The sequence below is a fragment of the Moschus berezovskii genome, chromosome 4, assembly GCF_049115385.1.
Source record: "Moschus berezovskii isolate FMDL1 chromosome 4, NW_MosBer_1.0, whole genome shotgun sequence".
NCBI classification, from domain to species: domain Eukaryota; kingdom Metazoa; phylum Chordata; class Mammalia; order Artiodactyla; family Moschidae; genus Moschus; species Moschus berezovskii.
In genome coordinates, this window is record NC_142463.1 from 56,981,884 (window position 1) to 56,987,229 (window position 5,346).

General features: G+C 51.3%; 1 pseudogene; it reads right to left on the bottom strand.

The window, feature by feature from the left end:
- Positions 1–3,187: 3,187 nt before the first annotated feature.
- Positions 3,188–4,620, bottom strand: LOC129540852 (NAD kinase pseudogene; annotated as a pseudogene).
- Between the last annotated feature and the right edge of the window lie 726 nt (positions 4,621–5,346).

Here is a 5,346-nt window from a genome sequence, read left to right on the forward strand (position 1 = left end):
TGCTATCATACAATATTTGTTTTTGTCTTTCTGACTTATTTCCCTCTGTATGACACATCCTGTATTCATCCATATCACTACGAATGACTTAATTTTGTTCCTCAGTAACATCCCATTGTATATATGTACACATCTTCTTTATCCATTCATCTGTAGATGGACATCTAGATTGCTTCCAAGTTCAGAATATTTAAATAATGCTTCATTGAACATTGGGTTACATATATCTTTTTGCATCATTGTTTCCTCAGGATGTATGCCCAGTAATGAGATTCCTGAGTCATATGGTTGCTGTATTTTTAGTTTTTTAAGGAACCTCCATACTGGTTCCCATAGTGGCTCTGTCAATGTACATTCCCACCAACAGTACAGAGGGTTCCATTTTTTCCAAACCTCTCACAATACAATATTGTAAAACAATTACACTTCAATTAAAAAGAAGAAGAAGAAGAAATTAAATTGGTAATAAAGAAAAAGAAGTTATGTCTAATCCAAAGTGGCTTCCCTGGTGCATTCTATTAGACATATAAATGAAAAAATAATACCAATATTTTACTAATACTTTCATAAAGTATAGGAGGGGTGAACACTTCTAAACTCATTCTATGAAGTTAGCATCACTCTGATAGTAAAGCCAAATAAAGATATAACAGAGGGCCTCCCAGGTAGCCCTAGTGGTAAATAACCTACCTGCCAAAGCAGGAGACATAAGAGAATTGGGCTCAATCCCTGGGTCGGGAAGATCCCCTGGAGAAGGAAATGGCAACCCACTCTAGCACTCTTGCCTGGAGACTCCCATGGACAGAGGAGCCTGGCGTGGTACAGTCCATGGGGTCACAAAGAGTCGGACATGACTGAAGGGACTTAGTGCATATGAAAAGATATAACAACAAAAAAAAGAAACTATAGACCAGTATACTCTATGAACACAGATATAAAGGAATCTTAACAAAAATGTGAATTAACCAAATTCAGAAATGACAAAAAATAAAGAAAAACACACTGATACATGTTCTGGAGTTTCTCAGACTTAATTTAACTCATAAAACTCTAAAAATTCTTCCATCAGCATCCATTTATAATGACCAGTTTGAAGCAAGTATACATATGCAGATAAGTACACGTATTATAAATACATATATCAATGAATTTTCATGACATAAACATTTGTATAATAGCACCAACAACAAAGAAAAATAAATTAACAGCACCCTGAGAAGCCCCCTAATTAAGGACAGGGAAGCCTGGTGTGCTGCAGTTCACGAGGTTGCAAAGAGTTGGACATGACTCTGTGACTGAATAATGACAAGGGAATGTGAAGCTGACTGACTCACCTTCTCTGCTCTCCAATATTGAAGACACTTTTAGCTGCATAAACACACACACAAATATAGTATTTTAGGTTTTGTCTTTTGTCTGATAAGTAGACAAGTGTCTTAGAAAATAAATAATATGTAAGTAAACAACTACTTCCTACTACTCTAAATTCATCATCTTATAGAAAAATATCTTCAATATTTGTCATTCTAAGTTTTTTTCAGATATGTACTTTAGATCACTATATCCAGAGTTAACTCTATTCATTCCTAAATCCTAGAAATGCATGAATAAACAACTTTGATATATGCAATTCAATGGCCCCAATAGTAGGACAATAAAAGAGATGAGATTATTTTAATTGACTTTTTTCAACCAATTCAACGAACACTTTTTAGTATCTTTATTATATAGTTCTAGATACCAGTTTGTATTTGTATAGGACTTCGAGAACAGACCATTTGGTGCTTTGGATTGAATTAACTAATTAGGGAAGTTAAGAACTTTTTTTTTTTTTTAAAACAAGTCCGTTTATTGAAAGAATCTGAAAATAGTAATAAGGCTTTCAACATTTAACAAATTTCAAGATATTAACATTAAGAATTTACTTCAAAAACCCAAAGTTTCCTAGGTCATTCCCCATCATTCTGCAGGACTTGGTCTGCACCTGCTTTGTTGTCTGAATGTGTGACCTGCGTTCTGACCACTCTTCTGGACCTAAAGCTGGGGGTGTCACCCCCTCAGCCTGTGGGAGGCCTGGTGGTCCACCCTCTGTGCTGGAGCTCGTGGGCAGAGGGTAGGAGCCCACCTCCATCCCAGCACTGGCCGAGCTGCCCAGCCACTCGGGTGGACAGCACTCGACAGACACGTGAACAGCGGCCACAGTGCTCAGGCTGCAGGGCCAGCCCTGGAGACCCCAGATGCCCTCCTATCAGACCATCACGTTCCAGATGGGCAGAGCTCAACCTCCCGGCCCCCAGCCCTCCAAAAGTGAGTTCGAGAAAGTACAGGCCCTCCATCCTTTCTGGCCAATTTCACAGGTGAAAACGCAGCTCAGAAGGAATTCAGCGACTCAAAACCAGGACGCCTGTGAGGCACCAGTAGCCAGAGGCCCACTGACCACAACCCTCGCCAGGCTCCACGCGGGCCCAGCCCCACGTGGCCACTCAGCCAGCGAGAGAGGCATAGGGGCTGGGATGACAGACGTGCCCTTGAAGTCAGGCCCCTGGTGAGAAGCCGGAGCAGCAGCAGTACCTCCCCAGCCCGCCAAGCGCCAGACCCTCTAAGCAGAGCCACCCAGCTCTCCAGATGGCCACTTGGGCAGCACAGAATGGTCCCACATCACAGCACAAGCCCTCCTGCAGAAATCTCACAGTGTGTACAAAATAATCTGTTCGTAAGCACTCTCAGAAAAGTTTAAAAGAATCTCTAAAAAGTAGACACAGGATTGAAAACACTTTCCAGGGTGGGGAGGCACGCCCCTGCTTCCCGAGGAATGTGTGTAGTCCGACCCCTGCCTGCCACGGCATCACCAGAAGCAGGGAGAAGACCAGGCCTGGTGACAGAGGCAGGAGGCCTGGCAGATTCAGGATGAACGCCAAGCTGGGGAGCAGCTCCTGCACAAACTCCCCCAAGTGGCTTTCAGGGACGTTGTGAAGCTGAAGGGAGATTTTTGGCCGTGAGATGTTTATTTTCAAGACTGTAGGATAGACCTGTTCATTCTGATCCCCTCTCAATTTCAATAGACTGATTCGTGGAAGTTTCCTGACAAGGAATCACAAGGAGCCCACCACCCAGCTCAGCCATAACCACCTGGCTCAGCCATCTCCAACTGGACTGGGCTCTGACTACTTGCCTGGTGGGTTGTGCCTGGGCTGTCTTCAGAGCTTGTGTGGCCTGCTCACTGGCTTGTTTAGAAATTCAGAAAAGTCAGATTTAAAACGTTAAAAACAACTGATCTGGTCGACACAAGGCAGACTGCAGGCCCTTCCTCTGGCCAGAGACAAGCGGCGCGGGGCCCGTGAAGTTCACAGAGCGCAGACAGGACACCGGCCTAGCTCCCCGCCTGCTCCTCCCTGCCCTCCTCGTCCGCGTCCTCCTCGTCCTCCTGAAAGTGGGCCTGCTTCTTCCGCACATTCCAGTGCAGACACTGCGCCAGGCTCTCGAACCAGTCGCTCACGGGGTCACGGACGCAGATGGAGGGAAGGGGGTAGCAAGAGGTCGTGATGCTAATGCTGTCTCCGTGGCGGATCTCCTGTCTCTTTCGTCCATCAAAAGACACCCATGCAGTGTTCCTTGCCTCTGGTGACAGACAGCATGATCTTCAGCTCAACCCCCGCAGGCACCAAAATGGGCCGAAAGGAAAGCGAGTGGGGGCAGATGGGTGTGACCATGATGGCGGGCACGTTGGGGTGGATCATGGATGCCCCCGCGGCAGCCGCATACGCCGTGCTGCCCGTCGGGGTGGAGACGATCATGCCATCGCCCTGTACTGTGGTGATGAGGTGCCCATCCAGGTAGACGTCCACTTTGGACAGGTAAGAGGAGGGGCCTCTGTCAATCACCACCTCGTTCACGACCTGGTACTGCACAGCCTGCTTCCCAACCTCCACGTCCAGGCCTGCAGCCAGCACCCCATTCTCGCTGATGTCATTGGGGACGGCCACCTTCTTCCCTCGGGGCTCCTTCACGACCCTGACCTTCAGCCGGCTCCGGAGAACAACAGCTGCGTTCCCCTGTATCACCTGAGTAACTTGTGACCGAAAGTTTTCGAAGTTGAAGGGGGTCAGGAAGCCCAGGGAGCCCAGATGGAATGCCATGACTGGAGGCACACTACCCTGGAAGAGGGAGGAGGCGTATAGCAGGGTCCTGTCTCCCCCCAGGCAGATGATGAGGTCGATCTGATTGGAGATGTCATCGTAATCTTCTCTGAAGGTGCAGAACTTCCTCTTCACTGGCCCGAAGTGGTCATCGTTCAGGAGGGCAGGGTCTTCCAGAACCTTCTTCTCCACATACACGACCATGTTGTTCTCCTCCATCAGGTACGCACAGAGCTCCTTGAAGGGCTGCAGCAGGCTGGGTCACTGGGCACGGCCCGTGCAGAGAGCGGTTCCTCCTGAACTCACGGGCGCTGGCCAGGACAGGCTCAGCCGACAGACTGCGGGACTTGGCGCAGCCCCGGAGTGGGTGGCCTGGGCCCCAGTCCTCGTCCCCATGGCACGCGGAACAGCGGTGCAAGGATGCCTCTGCACGCGGCTCCTTGTTCCCGTTGACTTTTTCTTGTTCCATTTCTGCAATTGATGGATGTGGAGGACTTTGGCCCGAAAACCCAGGATGCCTATTAAATCTCCCCTCTCCCGCCGGTAGGTGATGCCCAGTGCTGGCCAGGACCTGACAGAACGGGGCGCAGAGGAGCAGAGCCTGTGGGTCCCTGTCCTCGTCCTCGAGTTTCCGCAACGGGGCAAAGGTCACGGCCAAAGCCCAGGGCGCCGTCCAGCAGGAAGTGCGTACGCCTGGGCTCAGGCCGGATCCGCGGCGGGTGAGGAGGCTCCACGAGAACCAGAGCGCCCGGGACGCAGAGGCAGAGAGACCGGCTCAGGCGGGCCAGCCGCCGGCCTCAAGGGTCGTCGGCTGGGCGCTGGGTTCTGAGCACAAAGGCGCTTTCCGAGGATGAATACCGTGACGTGGACCCTAACTGACCTCCCCGCGTGAGGGCCGGGCCCGCCACCTCGTTCACAGGGCGGTCGCGGGGGTCGAGGTCCGGCCAGGCAGTGGGCAGGGTCGTTCCAGCCCCGCCCCCCCGGCCCCGGGCAGAGGGCCGGGCAGAGGGGACGCGCCCTCACCGTTCGCTGCCCCGGGCGCCTGCGGGGCCGTCTCCTCGCCAGGCCGCACCCGCGGGTCCCGGCGCCCCGCTGCCGCTCGCCGTCACTAGCCGGCCCCTGGAGCCGCGGCCGCCCCCTGCCCCATGGCCGCCTCCCGCCCCACGGCCAGCCGGCCCGCCCCACTGCCAGCCGGCCCGCCAAGGAGCAA